This window comes from Hermetia illucens, chromosome 2, assembly GCF_905115235.1.
Source record: "Hermetia illucens chromosome 2, iHerIll2.2.curated.20191125, whole genome shotgun sequence".
In the NCBI taxonomy this organism is placed as follows: domain Eukaryota; kingdom Metazoa; phylum Arthropoda; class Insecta; order Diptera; family Stratiomyidae; genus Hermetia; species Hermetia illucens.
Window position 1 is genome coordinate 68536354 of NC_051850.1, and position 19324 is coordinate 68555677.

The following is a 19324-nucleotide window of genomic DNA, read 5'->3' on the forward strand; positions in this document are numbered from 1 at the left end:
CCGAGGTCCACCAATTCGATACCCCTAAAACTGTTTGGCATCCTGACCTACGCCATCACTCCATCTCAGGCAGGGTCTGCCTCGCCTTCTCTTTCCGGGCTGGATCATTCTCATCCATACGGATTAGGTGACCCGCCCATTGAGAAATCGACAGTGGAAATTTACCAAATGATTTAATAGGCTCTCAAGAAGCGTGCTATGAATCCCATCCAAATTTTTTGAGTGATTTGGGCGCTTAAACGTGGTGAGATGAATGCTGAAAACCATGGTCGTTCTGAGTGTCCTTCATCGAAACGATGAACATCTTGAAAACGAAACGAAAAAATCAGGGTCGTTATTTCGCGATCGACGAAATTTACGAAGGTTGCAACATGTATTATCGCTAAATTTATTACACGCCTCTCAACCAGGAGCAGAAAAAAAAATATTCAAAGTGATCCAAATTTTTGTTCAAAGTTATAACAGGTGCTGAGAGTTGCCGTTACCGGTATGAGCAAAAAAACAAACCAGTAACTGCATTACCTATTTGGCTGTCAGGCGTCTGTCGTTTCCCACCTTATGTATTCACCAGACTTAGTTCGGTGTGATCTCTCTTTCTGAGAATGAAGACAAATCGTTAGTTTGATTTTGTTCGACCCCAAAATGGTTAAACTTTCTTCAAGCTTTCCAGAGATTTTAAATTTAGTGTTACTTCGAAAAATATTGAAATTTTTGACTCTCAATTCCAATTTTTATAATAATAATAATCGTTGGCACGACAATCCAAGCCTAGCGCTCCAACTACTAAGCCACCCGAACGACGAGCAAGGTTTTGTAATCCGCAAAAAAATTGTCACTAAAATCATATCTATTAGACCTATCGTCGGGTTGTTTCTGGCGACTACGACAAAGCGCGTTCTCTTCATCTAAGACCCGGTTTCTGGCTGCAAGATTCCGGTCCCGATTAAGGAGCATCAGATTTGGACAGTGCTATGTGCAAGCAGAGACTTCCGATATAGTGCAAAAGGATGGTTTCTACGAGCAATTATACGAAATTCAAGACAGGATTCCCAAAGGTGACATTCTGATTGTGGTGAGTGATCTGCCCAGGTGAGCTTTGACAACACTTTGAACAACACCCTGAAGTTAAATTTTGACCGCTTGTATGATTCAACTGTGGCTCGCAATACCGGGTGCTACTTGGCCGTGTCTCGATGGGACGACGTAAATCTGGCTGACTGCAGAATCTTGGAAGCGGATCGATGAACGTAAGGAACTGAAGGCGCTATTGACTGCTGCATAAACTCCGGTACCATTCGAAATGCCGAGAAGTCCAGCGTAGTGTACGCCGTGACAAAAGAGAATTTGTGATTGTGGTCAAGGAAGCAGAAGGTGTCATAGAACGCAACGATTTCAGAAGTGTATCCCGCATCACGAAAAAACATAAAGTACCCGAAGAAATCTGAGACCTTCTACAAATGCTTCAAAATAAAGAACTGGGAGTAGCCGGGATATCTGCACAATAGCTAAAAACAGAAAAAAACATTCGTGACATTGAAGCTTTATGAACTCTCGAACAAAAACCAGACCAAGAAACAAGATTGATATGCCATTTTTATAAAAAAAGGTGATGCACTCCTCGTTGAAAACTTATACTGAACACGGGCTATAAGATATTGCCACTATTAAAGGAGGTTGAAATCTTTCACAAGAAATATGTATATACGGCAAACACCAGAAAACATTTCACTGATCGAACTTCACGATTGATCAGGTATTCTCAGAAAAGAGCTTCGAAGGCTTCAAAAGAGCGTAGAACAGTGTAGACTGACATATAGTGTATAAAATACTGTCTGGATTTCGAGAGAGTCCTTTTCGGGAGGAATGTTCGTCCTCATCCGAAATCAAAATATATAATTCAGAATAATTCGTGGTTGCAGAATGAAATAATATTATGAAATTCGAAATGCCGACTTTAAAATTAAATTAAAAACATAACTCAGCATTGAACGGACATATTCCGTATTACTAATCGTGCATTTATGTTTTGCTAAGAAGCTTATATAACAATGTTTTTTTATTGTGGTTGTTCTAATCGACTTTGGACGTTTAAAGGCGTCCATCATGCTTGATTACCTTCAAACAGCATTATTAAGACTTGATTTGCAGACAAAATCTTAAAGCGATCGTATCTGTTATAAACTGATTTGTTCTACAGCAGAGAACCGTTTACTATTTAACTGTCTTAAAGTGTGCACAGAAAAGCATCAGTCAAGTTTATTGTCTCAAAAATCCGTTTGAATGAGAATGTCAAATTTATGCGTTTTATATAAATGATCTCAGGCAGTTTCACAACACCTTGACGATAGGCTTTCGTGGATTACGACAAATAAACGAAACGAATTGGAATTTCTGAAGGTTTGTACCGACCACAAATAGACAAACGTTTTCTTCTTTCATTATTCATGTTTGTATTTTTCGTATGGAAAATTATTACACCCCCGCGGAGTCTCGAACGGTAAACACATATATGAATAATGAGTTTTTTTCGTTACACATGAACCCCTGCAGTTACCAAAACTCTAGCCCATTTTACGTGACCGCTCTAAGTGACCAAATTCTATAAAGGCTGGTGTTTATCAAATCGCATTTAATTAAATTGTTGCTCGTAAAGTAGACGAGAAAAACGGTCAAGTGCGATCCCATTTCACAAGCTAGAAAGTTCCCTGGGCCTGAACTTAGTTGGACACGAGAATTTGTCATTGCCATTCGTTTTTTGCCCAATACTTCGCCCCGGGAAACTGCTTGCGTATCTAAAGATAACGCGTCTTCAAATAAACAATGGAAAAATAAATGCATAAAATTTACTCGGTTATAATTTGAAATAAAAAGGTACTTCCGAAACATTATCAGAGAAATTAATAGTATTTTTTCTTTATTTCCAGCCTTTTAATGTCTTCTCCAGCAGGTTTTGGGGGGTTTTCACTTATAGTTTTCACATTCACTTACGTATGTTAGTAGTCCTGGGGCATATGCACCAATATTTCGGATTCTTACGTTCCCACTTTGAATCGATTCGATTTCGATATCAAAGGAGCGCTAATGTTAGTAGGGCTCTAGGAAGATTTGTACAGTCTTTATAATGAACAAAAGTCTAATAATTTCTGTTTGAGGGGGTAAATTCCATAATCTCAGTGTACACACTTCGTTCGATACATACAACACAGTCACGCTAGATTCAACGAGGAGTGATGAACTACTGAAATCGGTGATCTAGAGGATCTTACCGGGAAATTTAATACATGCTGCTAAAATTGCTGTGATACATTATATCAAAATCTAAGCCAGCCTTCCGAGTAAAAAGTAGCAGTAAACCACTTTAAGATGAACGTTGGAAAAAAGATTTTTTATTAATAAATAGGGCAACAAACGCTTTAAGGTACGAATTTAAAATAATAAATAAAATAAGGGGGTCAACCCGTGTGAAGGCCGTTTTTTCGGCTTTTTTCAGAAATTTTTTGTGAAGAACTGGAGAAAGATGCAAACACGAATTTTTCACCATAGATTTATTAATATCTTGTGCGTGCATAGTAATTTTTCCAGCCCGATCACATAGTTCGTTATTGAAATACAGAGCAATATATACATATATAAAAACTAAATTTTTGGTGCCTTGTTAAACTCTTTTTTTTAATTTTGGTGTTTTTTTAAGGCTTCTTCAATGAATAAAAAAAGAACTCTTGAATGAATCGAAATTATCCTAATTTGCGGGCCGTAGAAATATGTTCTGAATAAGTCGTGAAAATTTCAAAGAATTTCTTTGGATAGATTTAACGCATTTAAAAAGTAGAATGCGATTTTTAGCCATAGAACCTTAACTGACCATTAATCTGCTATACCTAATCCATAAACCTTAGGTTTCCTGAAGAAACACATGTACGGCCTTGGCTTCAATTCTTATCTTTTTAGTGAAGTCATTCGAAAGTCATTCGGACCGATCAATAAGAGCTTTATTACGGCGATTGACATAAATCTAGCATGCGACTTATCACGTGTTTAACACTATAATTTCCGAACGACTCCGAATATCAAAAAATCACTTTGCCTATATATTCTACACTATATCCAGATACAATTGATGAAAAAAAAAAAAACTATTCCGCGAATCCGACACACGGGATGACCTCCTTAAAGAAAAAACATAACAGATATAAAGATTTTGCATTCATCTTATGTCAGACACTTCAACGCACATTTTGCTGTCCGTATATAACTACAAATCCGACAGATTCCTTAATATTTTTCCAAACTGCAAGACAAACATACATATTGCAGCGATAGATATTATACTCACCCTAAACGAACAAACCGCCTATTTCCGAATATGCACGTATATTTAGAAATTGATGGTACCCATATTTCCGATTTACTTCGTGCGCAAGAGCATACATATGTAAACATACAGTACGTATATTGAATATGGCTGGTTTAGTGTAAAAATATATCTATCTGAATTAGACATTACCCGTAAACTTCATTAACACGCATATGCTATATACCTACATACACACCTGGCTGTTTGGAGTAATACTAGTAACAAAATAATTTTTTGCGACCCCCTTCATATGAACTTACTTCGTTGTGGTATTGATGAATTGATATGTCATACACGTTGAAGAATGCACGAAATTCACAAAAAATGGCAAAGTTTCACCCCCGACAACTTTGTTAATAATAGTTGGATTTCCAAATTGTGCATTATGTTATCCCTTACATCCTGTACTGTACTTCTAGGATAGAAATAAGCGAGGTTGCCGCGTAAGTTTCTAAAATGCGGAAATATACTGTTATTTATTTATACAGATATCGGAACCGGATGTATTTTGAGGTCTAGATTTCGTAGAGATGCACTACTATGATTTTTTTCAGATTTCTCGGTTGGATAGATTCTGAGATTGAGACCTGTTAATCTTTTTGTTGGTCGTATTTTGAGCCCTCACTCCCCTATGTTTCACCCGATATTAAATATGGAATCAGTTTCGAAAAGTACTAACTAAGCCCTCTCATTTGATACCCCACATGGCTACATTTTAAGAAAAATTTTGCACTCTCCATTCACATGTATGGGGAGCTCCCTCTTGAACTTAACACAAAATGGCGCCACTTGCTGTATGTAAAGGGAACAGATCACACGCTCTTACCAATTTTCGTGACAATCGGTCTAGCCGTTTCCGAATAAATTGGGTGTAACAGACAAACAGACAGACATCAACTCGATTCTAAAAAGATTTTGTGTTTACACAAAGCCTTAATACATGGCATTTTAACGTGCGGACTTAACCACAATTCGCCAACTAGGATTATTAAAATATATTAAAAGGTAAATTTTTGGTGCCTTGTTAAACTTTTTTTCTAAATTTTGGTGTTTTTTCACACCTTCTTTAAAGCATGAAAAAACAAGTCGGGAAACCGGAAGCTGGACGCAGTACGCAGCAAGTAATATATCCATATATTATCTGAGAGTATCCACTTTCGGGTGATAATGACATTCATAGTCTTCAATTTTCAAAGAAGCAATAACTTTGATGTATTATAACTTTGTTAGTAAACGTAAAAAAATTCTCCTGCGTTTACAGAAATACAGAACAACCTGTTCTGATTTTTGGTGGTCCAACTGGTACCCACGATGGAGCATAAAATCTGGGAAACGCCTGCTCAACCAACACCAACAGCTCTATTACCAAACCCTATCTCCACCTTCACGTGGTGACCGCTCGGAGCTCTTTCTTAACGAAAAGCTGCAGACGGAGAAGGATGGAGGTGGGTCTCACGCGCTAAAAACGGGACAAAATATACCAACTGGTCCTCCAGGTTGGTGGTTGGGTAGGGCTGATAACCCTACACGGAAAACAACTTGTTGCGAAGCCACAACAACAGCCTCGGACTGGATGGATTTTACAACGACAAACCCGGCAACGAAAAAGGAATAACGATTTGCGCATTTTCTCATTGAACGTGCGCCCCCTGTACAGAAATGGAGTTGCCAAGTAGCTAGCCGATACCCTGTCCCAATATAGGGCTGATATAGCAGCACTGCAGGAGGTGCGTTGGGCAGGTACCGGTTTCCTGGTAAGAGTCGTTACACCATATATTATAGCGGCCATCCAGTAAACCATGTGCTCGGAGTAGGTTTCTTAGTCAGTCAAAAAATGAAAGCTGCCCTTATAGGTTTTGAAAACATAAGCGAACGAAATTGATTACGTGCCACCTCTCAATCTTGATGAATGTCAGAACATATAGGGGGGCCAATATAGACTCGGATCACTATCTCGTTGGCATAGTGCTCTGAGCTCCGATAACAACACCACCCAAAATCCTCTCTGACAATCAGGTGAGAATTAACACTGAAGCTATCCACAACACAGTCCTTCGCAACACCTATAAGAGGGGAATGGATGCTGCAATAACCGCAGTCAACAGAGATCCTGGAGATGAAGCATAAACAAATGATCTTCAGAACCACCCGAGGAACGTCATCATTGATACGGCCACTAAGATACTTGGTCCCAGCCTGCAAAAAGGGTTGGAACGGCTGTTTTGGCGATGAATGTAAGCAACGGAACGGAAGAATGCTGCATACCGAGTAATGTTGCATTCTCAAAGAACGCGGGCACGCACAGAGACATCACGAATTCCGATGAGCGGAGATGCCGCTTCACAAAGGTCTGTGAACTCCAAAAACTACAGGGAGCAATCGGACTAGACGCGAAAGTTACACACTTCGATGATCATCCTCCCGAGACAAAGAGGGAAATCCGATTTCCGACAGAATGGCCATATTGAAGCGATGAGTTGAGTACTTTGATGAACTACTGAACAACCAACTTGATTTCAACTGTGGAAAGGGTATTATCTTCTATAGGGAAGGTTTCGTTGTTTCAAGAAGCCGCCTACCTCTGGGACAATCGAACAATTGTTTATTCATTCACGCATAATTTACGTAGACAACAGGAGATTGGACGTATTCGAAACGGGTAATATCCTAAGGGATCATTGGTATCTCTCGCTCTCCAGCGAACGTGCTGAATGTACGCTTCAATGGACTCTATATATATGGTTTGGTATTAGGTCATGGTCCTCGATAGAACCCTTGATTTCTTCAATAAATGAGCGATCACTGATTCATTACAGGATACTTTTTTCCTGCAGATCGTCGGTAAACATATTTCACATATTGGAGTAAAAGAACTTAGCAGTTTGCTTTAAAATACCATCTGTAATTAATCAAAGTTCTAAGACTTCACTTGAATTATCACCACTATCCAGATTGTTAGGATGTTTAGTTCAATGTTTAACGATAAGGTGTCGTGCTAACGTTTCTTGATATCGTTTGCCATTCTTCACATAGTTTCACCAATTCCCTTAAAACAAGAGAATAAACACGAAATATTATAACGTGTCCAAATGTGCCAAAACACACTCCAACACTGCCGAATAAGAATAATCTGAACAAAAATATTTTGTAATACATAAAATACATAAAAATTAGATGGATCAATTTTGGGAATAACATGTATAGGTGGACTGCTTCCCTCCCATATGTTGGATCAATATAGCCGATAATTAAGGATCTTTATCAGGGTCGAATTTCAATTTTACTGCTGATTTCTTCAAAGTTAATATCTACAGTTTCAACTTTATAGTTGCATTCTGAAACGCTGAGGCTCAACTTTCAGACCCTTTAAAACAAACCATCCAAAGTATGTCGGCCAGAGGTAGCTTTTTCTGTAGCTCTGCCCATACAATCTATGATATCCGTATATTAAATAGATTAAGAAAATCTATGGAGGGCTTTAAAGCTATCCGTTTGTTCAGGGTGCAGTAAATTCTTACGAAGAACAAAACGTCGCTCTACGAAATATTTGCTAATAACAGTTGGGTTTGCATCACATTTTTCAGTATCATACCGACAGTATCCTCCGTTTGCTGCTACAACTCCACAACACTCGTAGTCGATGAGTTGAAAAAGCTGCAGATTGACCTCTACAACGGTAGACAGTTTTGATTTACAACGAGATTGTGCTTCGATTTCATTATCATCACGTTGTTATTAAGGCCACCAAGACTCTGCTTTCCCATCATACGTCCGAGCGAGGCCAGCATCCTTTTCATCTATATATATTTCCGTTGTTGCGTACCACTGCATAATCAATCAACCGAAATCTTCTAAACAAAATTCTGTCAGAAAGCAGCTCCCACGGCTGGAGAAGGTATCCTGTGATAGCCATCAGCAACATCTCGACACCAGACCCGCGCCTCCTACCATTAGGGATTACAGAATGCAAACGAATACTCTCCAGAGTCCTACCATCTCACTTCGGTTGGGTTGAAAATATCAATTTGTATTACCGGAACTCTTACTCTCTGGAGAGCGAGCATTCTAGGGATTCCTTTGTCGAGCAGCATTCGTAAATTCTAGAAACCAATGAGACACCGTTCTCGATAGCCAAATATCGTATCCTTCAGGTCAACTCGTATTCAAGGCGTTGTTGTTGCCTTCTATGACTTTTAGTGTATTTTTAAACCTCAGCTCAATAGGTACAGAAATCAATTAGTGGAAACTAGTACAAACATTTTGTGTTATCGTACGAAAGTACCAGATTTAAAAATTTGACCTTAATTTGAACAGCTTTTAAGAGTGGTTTCCAAGAACTCCCCCATATAAACCATTTTTTATACTTTAAGGTTAACTGTTTGCTCTTGTTGCATGACCTCAGATAATAGGATGCGAAAATAATATAAAAAACTTGCAATTTCTTCAGTAGATGTAAATTGGCAGGGAAGGCTAGCGGTTTCGACTGTTTCTAAATTCACATCCGCCCCAAATTTACAGAAAAGCATTCATATATGGATGTAACCACAAACGATGACAACTACCACCTGAGGAAACTAGGGATATCTCGGGACACTTCCGTATACTCGTATTATATATAGATAATAGATCCACAATTGTTCTTTTGGGCTGCAACGAAGCTTCCTTGGAGTTATTATTATTGTTATCGATATTGATCATAAAACCCCTTAACCTGCTGCTATCAAAGGCTTGGACAACATTTTCACTGCATCCTACATCATCAAAACAAAAACTAATCTCAGAAAATAGTTTTTATATATTACATAAATAACTGATAGCCCCTTCTGCCCCCACCCCTCCAATGATTATGGCAACAGCTTTTAGTTACAGTGTCGTCTAGTTTTCAATGGATTCCTTTCCAATTTATCATTGGTTTTCACCTAGTTATAAGTGAAATTTTCAAAAACCCTAAACATTTGCTATTATATTTTCTAGTCTAGTTCCATGTAGGCTGTTACATCCGTAATAAGACACTTTCTTCCAATTTCTTTTCAAAAAAGATAAAAAATGAATTTTCAATGATTACATCTCAACTAACTTCATCACCAGTCGCGCCATGAATGTTCTCAAAATAGTAAAAATAAAGAACCCCTGGTTTTCTCCCACTCCCCTTCTACTTGATCATAAATCAAAGTTTCCCTTTTCAAAATCAAACTTTACCCTCTCGTCCGGACAAAGTGAATTCACTCGCAGACAACTATGTATAAAAATCATGTGGGAAAAATGAAAACATCCATGTTTCATGTTGCCATCTTCTCCACACGGAAAACCAAAATAGCCCAGAAAAGTCAATAGGCGATATGTAGAATGTCCTAAATTTAGGCATAAAAATCATTATCTGATGCTTGTTGGGAATCTTGGTGGTTTGATGTTGGCAGCCGATGTTGCTATACAGCTTGTTGATTTAGCATGGATTTCGAAATTTATCCACATATGTGTATCTAGATCAAGAATTTCGGCAGACGACTTCTCAACACTACGAACTCTTCCAGCCTCCTCAAGTCGTCTCCCGGTGTTGACGTGTAAGGCTGAGTCCTCGTGTCAGCTATTTTTAATTATTCAATGTTCCTGTACACTACGAAGCTGCTTTGTTAATTTATTAGTTAGAGAGAGAATTAAAAGCAGATTGGAATATCAAATACTCATCTATGAGGTTAGCGATTGCCTACGTTAATCGGTATAATGGCGCCGAATTGAATCTGTCTATGCATCCAGTAGGAATGGATTGCGACTTTGATGCTCTTCTAGAGAATAGTTTTTATTATGGCCAAAGCTCGGCAGACAATAGAGCAATTTGATTTTCTACGTGGAGATGCTTAACGCATCAGATTAAGGGGAGAGGCACCTGTAAGCTGCCAAAAATAAGCCAATTTTCAGGAATTTTCTTTTAGAAATGTTGTTTTAAATAATTCAAATAATATTTAAATAAAATATTTCATTTTTGTTTTTCTCTTAAAAAAACAAAATGGCGGCAATATTTAGATTTGTTTCAAGGACGCCGTAATCGGGATGCCAAATCGGTCTAGCCTAGCGTCTTTAATTCTTATCCGGAAAAATAAAAAATTTCACAATTTATTATAAACATATATAGCTGAACCTATAAAATGTTAACAACTTTCAAATTTTATTAAAGATATCAAGCTTTAAACAAAAAGTAGGAATTTTCAATAAAAAGTTGTGTTGTATAATCGATAGTTGTCGAGACTTATAGTCATTCAGCGATTTCATCGCATACACTAGTCATTCAGCTTCCTCGCAAAAGTCGCTATATACGTTCACACTAATTGTATGCATATATATATCGGTATATATAATAGTTAATCGTGATACTTTATGAGAAAGTTGGCACTCTCTCTTCAGTAGAAATTACTTCGACTTTCGCTTAAAATTTTCAGGGTTATACCCAAGATTACCAACATATTTAGATGAAAAAAGTTTCTTCACAGGTTACAGGTATCTCCCGCCAGGCAGTCAAATATTTACAGAAGATTGTTTGAAATATTAAAATTCTCAATTTGATCAATTTTTGCGCATTTAGTATCCTGATAGCTTTCGGCAAACACCTACTAATAAGGATATCATTTATCACATATCCATCCCCGTACCTTATGATGAATGCCTGAAAATACAAAAGAAATAATCTATTAGTTATTTAAGATGTATTCGTTATGAACTGCTAATTAGAAGTATTGTACAGTAAAAAAAAAATACCATAATAATCGGACAGAATATCATTAAAACACAAAAAACTTGTGGGTTCGTCCAGAGGAGCGACAACCAATCGGATACCTAACAACCACCTCACCTTCCTGCGCTTACGTTTACGCTGATGACCTTGAACTTTTTGCACCTACTGCGTCTCTTGGCTGCTTGCAGGAGCTAATCAACATGTTAAGGGGAACTACGGGGCCTGGGATATATCCCTGTTCCATAGAAGCAGCGAAGTTGGAAGAAATCGTGCAGGCCTTTTTTCCTGTCCAACCCATCCGAGCTGACGCTGTCGATGAAGGAGTGAGTACTGAGAAATTATCACTCTTCACTGTAAAGGAACTAGAGTCTCCACTTATTTCAGCGAATTTACCGGTTGAATAGGGACCTTATGGCAAATCGAGCATGAATTGAAACGAAAGAAAAAAACGTTTTTCTTTCGTTCACACGATTCTTCGCACTAATCACGAAAGGCAATGTGAAGACGTTCCGTGTATTCAACAAAAGTATACTCGCGAAAACAAATATAAACGAAAGAAAATCTAAGATAAGTGTATGAGGTCTGGATTGCTTTCACGAGTGCCAATCCCACCTATACCATCACAACACTTGCCTTCGGAAAGCCTTGTCTCCCTTCCACTTGACAATTCGGTTCATCCCGAATCTACGACGGCATCAAGACGACCTCTAGTTTGTAAAAAAATAAGTTGACTGACGATCTCGTCCAGGGCAAAGGGAACTTATCAGACGCTGCCTCACCTCTGCCCAGGGGCAGCGTGACTGAAAGTGGTAACAGGCGGTAATCGCTCCATTTATATATAATCGCAAACACGACATGAGTGCGAATTATATTGAATTGAAATCCGTCGTATGTCCAGACCTAAACTAAGCGGAAGCGATTTTTTTTATAGTTTATATTTTCCAGTTTCGTTATTATCGCATTAGATGCAGCGCAAGTGGTAGAAGCGGCACAACCACAAAGACTTATACTAGCAGTTATGAGCCAGAAATTGCATCCAGCGCCCGAAAACAGATTTAATGGCGTCGAGTCATCTAGACAAGATACATGAGCGCGGTTGAAATTCCTTGGCCTGCACTTGAATATATGAGTAACATGAAAACTACATATAGAGTCAAAAGAAAACAAACAAAAGGCTCGAACGCCCCATTGACTCTTGAACAGAGATTCATCGCACAAACAAATTAGAATCGAAATTGTTGCTCTGCAAAGTCGCGAAAATAACACGCCATACATGACTGCGCTTCCTCAAGGACTTCCCGAGAAGCTTACACTCCTTCTCCACTTCTCCCAAAGGCCACCTTAAGATAGTAGACTCTATAGCATAACAGAATGGAGTTGTTGCTCCTTCTTAATATGTGACTTACCTACTGCCGCTTCCACCTTCTCATAAACACTTACAACTGTATCTTGCCCGTATGCCCGATTCTCCGTTAAAAATTTTATCAGGCCGAGGCTGACCGGCAACCATGTTTCATGTGCCATTTAGAAAGAACGTTAGCACAGAACAGTCTCAAGTTAGTATTGGTGTTGAGATAGTCGCATTCAATTGTTCATAAAAAGCGTCCTTTTCTCTATGTCGGAAGCAGCGCTTCCACGAGTCCGCAGTTAGCCAGGTCTTCCGGCTCCCTTCGGGACGTTGACGGCCCAATGCTCATCTGCCGTCTTCACATGAACGGCGACTTTGTCATGTAAGTGGTCAATGTTAAACTTGGGGGATCGAAGCTCTCCAACGCTGCGAGAAATAGTGGGCGAAATACCACATCAACGGTAATTGACCATTACATGACGATCATTTTAGAGGTTGATGTCAGTGCCCTTTTCTTATACACATGCAGAAAAGAGCTCCTAAATTTGTTGGTAATCGCGATGTGGTCTGATTGCTTGTATGTTGCCGGTCAGATGAAATCCAATTGACTTTATGGCAGTTTCGTTGCTCGAACAATGTGCCACTAATGGCGGAGCTCCCACCATTATTGTTGCGGTCGATAAGACTGTGTTTCCCCATCACACGTCCAAACAAAATATTTCCGCTCATCCTGGCTCTAGGAAGCCTCTCCTCCACTGCATTTATTTGCACATATTAAGGCTCTTTCTCCATTTTGTCGGAAGTCAGGCCCTGCTGAACCTAAATCGCGCCGTCAGGATATTGTGCGATAAATGCAGGCAAACCTTACAAAAATCATTAATCCAACACCGAATTCACGCTTACTTCCCTCAATCTTTCACAATTACAATAACACGGTGCCACAAAAGGAAGAGGAGTCCAGATTCGAGTTTGTAGCACTGAAACTCTCGCTCAAGTTGAAGAAAGCTAATTTTCCCGGGTCTTTCGATACCATTGTCGCAGAGTGTACACATATTTCAAAAACCAAGTAGTGTCCTAGCACGATAAGCAAAGGACGTAACTAATAAGTCCGAAGTTATCTGCGGCATAGGATTAGCAAGAAGAAAATTCCTGTTCCTTCTAGTTGTATTTTACGCCAAATAGGAAACTTTGAATGAATTCTTTATCCGTAACTCAAACGGGAGTCACTATTTCAGTAGAATGGAGATGCGATAAGTTAATAGTGAATACTTTTAAAGCCCCGTCTATTTCTTAAGACGTCTGAGTATCAGACGGTCCACCAGACTATAGAGACTCGTCCCTCCTTTTCCAGACGGTGCTTCGGTGGAACTAACCTAGTAATAACGATTGCAGGGACATGACATCTACAAAATATATGTTCGCATAGAAATTTAGGGCCTTTATTTATCCTAAATGAAATGGATGTCCAAACCACCAGAAAAGCGGAAACTTGAAGTGCATTTTATTTAAACTCCTCAGTATGATTAAAAACGAAAATGGAAAAAGCATAACGTGGTAAACGAATGGATCTAGAGTTGTTTGTTTTAATATTTCAATACTAACGAATATCATGTGCAAATAATTAGTATACTTTGAGCAATGGCAAGACAATTTTCAGAATTGTACTCTTAAAATTCGATAAATATTTTAACAATAGCTTTACAAAAAGTGAAGATTGCACGTCTAAAGATAAATTGTTTTGCTCGCCATAATGTATTATTTACAAGGATTTATCTTAAGGGGGGAAACCACATTAGGAGGTTTTCAGAATAGAATTTTCTTTTATTGCAAAGATCGTTAATTCAGTTATCCCAAAATAGAATAAAATTTCAAAACAAAATTCGTGTTCTTCATATCAGAAAGGCGACTTTTCAAACAATTTTTTTTTTCAAACACGCTTTTCTCTGCATTACTTTTTCACATTTGCGGCAATTCTAACTCAAAACAAGTCGGGAAACCAGAAGCCGGACGCTTCAGGTACGAAAGGTTTTGTGAATTTCTTAGTACGTAGCACGTAAATATATGCATATATGATGTGAAAGTATCCACTTTCGGGTGATATTGACATTCATCGTCTTGAATTTTCCAAGAAGCAACAACTTTGACGTATTATAACTTTGTTAGTAATAGTACCATTTCCACCACTTAGTAAGTAAGCAATAAGATCGTGCTCTATATTATAGCCTACATCACTACAAAATTTCTTGGTGCTAGGATGAACTTAAGGGGGGTTTTGCAGTCAATTACTAAAAATGATAGTAGTATTATTAACTTTATTTGAACAGATATGGGTATGGAAGGATCGGAGCCCAAGCAGCCTCCTGATTTTTTTCAGGTTTTTCGATTGGGCAGTTTGTGAGAATGGCCCCCTTAAAGAAATGACCACTTTCAACCCCCCGCACTCCCCACCTTTCTAACAAATGTCAAAACTAAGACCGGCTTCGAAAGGTACTATCCGAGACCTTTCATTGATACCCCACATGACTATATTTAATGAAAAAAAATTTACAACCCCCTTTTTCACGCGTGTCCGCCGGATAGCTGAGTGGCTAGAGCACAGTCGGAAGGTCGCGGTTCAAATCTCGCTGGCGGCAGTGGGATTTGTATCGTGATTTGACGTCGGATACCAGTCGACTCAGCTGTGAATGAGTACCTGAGTTAAATTAGGATAATAATCTCGGGCGAGCGTAATGCTGACCATATTGCCTCCTACAGTGTTCTGTAGTGTACAGTTACGGTCTTGAATGAAGTGCTCTAATACACTTCAAGGCCCTGATCCAATATGGATTGTTGCGTCAACGATTATAATTATTATTATTTTGCATGTATGGGGCCCACTCCCTCTTAAATTCGCCATAAAAGATGTAACTCACTGTATGCGTGAGCGTTCACAGTTCCCACTTTTCTACCAAATTTGATGTCTCCGAGAAAAGTGCGTGTGACGGACAGACAGACAGTAAACCGATTTCAATAAGGTTTTGTTTTACACAAAAACCTTAAAAATAATGAACCGATCGTTATGAAAATTGGAGCTACGATCCTCTACAAATTGCCAAGAATATGAAGCTTGAAGACTATCTATTTTCAAGAGTGTTGAATTGAAAATTGAAATTTTCTTGTCAGCCACTGTAAAATTGTTAAATTTGATCACTACTACTTCATCTTCTTAGAAAATAAGTTGGTAATGTAAAATTAAAATCTTTTCCGTTTCAGGTAAAAATTATATTTCTATAGTATACGGTTGGAGGACTCTAGGTACAACCTTCAGTAAACTAACGCAACTTTATTATTTTCTGGCTTAAATTATCTCAAAAAATTCTCAGACGTTTCTAGAATTATCACTAATATAGTGTAATGTGTTTAAATTCCAATTAATTCATCCAACCAAAAAATACTAGGAAAGGCATACTAGGAAATGCGCCTTCTAATGTGTATGTTGCTCAAAGTTCCCTACTTTATCTCCTAATTTCTAAGCTTTTCTCTTCAGCGATGTATTTTGAGTATGATTTTGATCCGTCCTCCTTTGATCATTCGAATATTCTAAATATGTATGAATGTAGAATTTGATGACTTCTAGGACGTAGTAAAAAGGTTATATTATCTCCAGGAAAAGCACATCACTTTATTGGATCTCATTGTGCAAAGCGAAAAAGAAATAAAACGGAACAATTCGGGAAACCGGAAGCTGGACGCTTCAGACATGAAAGATTTTGTGTATTTCTTTTATAAAAGCATTAGTACTTAGCACGTAATATATGCTTATATTATGTAAGAATATCCAGATTCGTGTGATACTGATATTTAAAGTTTGAATTTATAATACATAGAAGCAACAAATTTTGAGCTATTATAACTTTGTTAATAATAGTGTGATTTCCACCAAACTTGGTGCGATCATCCTGTATGTTATAGCCTACATTCCTTCGTGATTCTAGGATGAACTTAAGGGGGTTTTGCAGTTAATTACTAAAGATTATAGTAATATAATAATAATAATAATCGTTGGCACAACAATCCATGTTGGATCAGGGCCTTGAAGTGTGTTAGAGCAATTCATTCAAGACCGTAACGGTACACTAGGAGACAATGTGGTCGGCATTGCGCTCGCCCGATATTATTACCCTGATTTGACTCAGGTACTCATTCACAGCTGAGTCGACTGGTGTCCGACGTTAAATCACGATACAAATTCCACTGCCACCAGTGAGGTTTGAACCGCGACCTTCCGTACGACAGCCTTGCGCTCCAACCACTCAGCTATCCGGACATATAGTATATGCTATTGTTAAATTCATTTGAACAGATATCGGTGTGGGGGGTAGTTTTTTTCGGATTTGATCGCCCCTTTGCATGTAAGCTCCACGTAAATTTATGTCGCTCACTGTATACGTAGGAAGTCATAGTTCCCAAATTTCATTCGGATCGGTTTAGCCGTTTTGGAGAAAATTGTGTGTAACACACAGACAGACAGAATGAATCGATTTTGTTTTACATAAAACCTTAAAAAGCAATTAAAACACAAAAACTCGATGAATTTGAACTGATGATCGATGGGATAGTGTTATCGAAGGAATTGATCAACACAAAACTACTTGCCAAAAACGGTTTTAGGTCAGTTTTTAAACTCAACATTTTCTACATTTCATTCTTTTCATTGTTGGCTTAGATTAATATCAACATAGGTAAGTATAAAATTATGGGTAATATCGTGTCAGGCCGGGTTGTTTTGGCAAATATAAAAAAGTTGTCCTGCCACAGTATAAAACGACCTTTACACTTGGTTGCCTAGGCTGGTCGTATTATTAAATCTCAAAGTTAAGAAAGATTCAATGATGATGTCGCCTATGTATGACAGAATGAATTTCATGGAGAATATACCATATAATTTGGTCAGCAGTATGTTAACTCCTTAAGACGATTCAATGTTTAGAAGGAATGCAATATACCCGTTCGTTCGTTATTTCATTACGTTCATTGGGAAATTGATGATTTGATTTGAGCTTTGTCAAATAACGAATATATACTCGTAGTTCATCGCCACTCCCCGACTGCACAACAAATCGCATGGTACATGCGTTTCCAGATATATATGTATATCGGCCTTTACGCACGGGAGAAGTAATCCATAAGCCAATATTACATTTTTTAGCAAGTCTATAAACCGAGAAAAGCGTAACATATGAAAATCATTTCAAGAAATCGATGACCTTTGAGAAGGACAACACACGAATGTTGTTGCCAGAGATGGCACTCGCAGACTATTAGACCAAAAAGAGGATTATGGTTCCGATTCAATTCGTGTACGCCACTTAACCCCCATCAGTTATGAGAAAATGTTCTCGTCCAATATCACAGAGCCGGTGGGATGAAATGATATTTTAAGATTAGAAAAGGTTTTATTGGAGTACTAAACATGCCTATCACGTGGGCAACCAGTGTTCATACATATATTTGTCTAAATAGGGAACATAACAAATGCAATGAACGATTTAAGTAGTGACATTAAGTTACAAATTCAATTCTAAATTACTTCACAACCCACAACCAATTTCCATACACAAACGAATAAGATTCGAAGCATTTCTCCTTTCCATGGTCAAGAAGTCAGAATCCTTCGTGGTCAGTAGGGGGTTAATGTAAATTGTTAAATGGTAAGGAACTAACGAAGCGTAAAACAAACAAATTATCAATAATGCGAACCGAGAAAGTTATCCGCTGAATGCACCCCAACTGCGCCAACAAAGGTAAAGCAGAAAATCAATGATTCGCTTCTTGAAGGTGCAAGGAGAAAAGCTGGGTGCCATGTGAGAACACATACACATTGCTGTCGAACCGGAACGATCCCCACCAAACCACATGAGATACCGTCCAGACCAAACAGGATTCCAAGTGCGGAGAAGCAGTTGGTTATGCACACACCAAAAGAAAAGCGACCAAAAGTGGTCCTCTTTCAATCTTGGATAACGCACATTGTGACTTATTCTAAGAATGGTCACAAAATGAAAAACAACTTGAGTTGCGACGAATTAGCCGCCTACTCGTGAGCACCAGATAATCTGCTTCCAGACGATGGATCTGGAGGCTTCAGCGTGCGAGTGCGAACACTTTACCTAAACCATAAGTTAAGTCACTTGTTGGGCCGGTGTTGTTATACTAGCACTTTTCAACCTTCACAGCAATCTGAATTAGAATTAATCTTTGGTAACAAGGAAAAAATGAATTTTAGATAGTTTCAAGCGGAAATCGAATCGTTTTTCATTAGAGCTTAAAGGCTTTGTGACAGTGCGAATATTGTATATAAGATATTCTGGCCACTAACCACGCCTTGCAAAGAAGTTTTGTAGAAAAATAAGGCCATCAGGGAAGCAGAACAAGATTCGTTAGGATGGGAATTTCGTTTTTGATGTTGGTTATCAACAGCGTCATTATATGGACAATCGATGGTGTACGACAGTTATACTTGATCGACAGCTATAAGATAGGATGCAAGACCCCTTGCCAATGAGGGCGTGCGTCGTTGCAATGTATATGTATATATATAGTAGGCAACTTTCAGTCTCTCCAATGAATCTTTTTGGAGTTCCGTTGGTGTCTAATTTCAACAATATGCCGTTGATTTTTTCTGCGATACAGGACGGTTCCTTGCAAGGCGTTCCTAAAGGTTCCGGATTTGTATCTTATATTGGACATATTTATAACAAAAACTGAATAACTATGCTACACCACCAAAGGGCAGTAATGAGCTGTGAGTACTGGACGCATGACAATCGGGACCACTGTAAATCTATGCCAAGTAGGACAAAACATTTAAAAAAAGAAAGAGGTATTTCACTAAGTATTAAATTTCCTAATCACC

At 38.4% G+C, this 19324-nt stretch overlaps 1 protein-coding gene across 2 annotated transcripts in view; it reads right to left on the reverse strand.

The window, feature by feature from the left end:
* The window catches only part of LOC119647644 (zinc finger MIZ domain-containing protein 2), a 209867-nt gene that overhangs the window by 157108 nt on the left and 33435 nt on the right, over positions 1 to 19324 (reverse strand). For both annotated transcript variants that reach the window (XM_038048707.1, XM_038048706.1), the window contains exon 2: positions 10999 to 11012. The gene's annotated coding sequence lies outside the window, so the exon portion shown is untranslated. The remainder of the gene's footprint in view (positions 1 to 10998; positions 11013 to 19324) is intronic.